Genomic DNA, 420 nt, shown 5'->3' with positions numbered 1-420 from the left:
CGTGCTCATCGAGCCTAGGATGTACATCCCTCGGTGCCGCGGACGCACTGTCCGACATCGTACCGCGTGCGGGAGATGAAGTTAGGCTCTACCCGTGCTCGCTGTCAGAACCAGCGAGACTTGGTGAATTTCGTGTCGTGGACACAGGGCTCATTGAGCAAGGAAGTTGTTAGAGTCCACCAAATTGAGTTGCAGTGTCTAACGGACACGCGAGCCTCGTTGAGGCAATAATCGATTGGAACTGTTAATATTCTCAATCTTAATGGGGGAGGGTGTAACGGGGTTACACGTACCCTGTTAATAGGGGAGTATGTCACACGAGATGTGCATGGTGTGACCACACCCGAACGAGAATACGGTACGGGGCTAGGTAGCTAGTAGTTATGCATTTATTTAGATTTTACTATATATATTCAGTTA

The sequence above is a fragment of the Plasmopara halstedii genome (genome assembly GCF_900000015.1).
Source record: "Plasmopara halstedii genome assembly, contig: Scaffold_3120, whole genome shotgun sequence".
NCBI classification, from domain to species: Eukaryota; Oomycota; class Peronosporomycetes; order Peronosporales; family Peronosporaceae; genus Plasmopara; species Plasmopara halstedii.
This window is presented reverse-complemented; position numbering follows the sequence as displayed.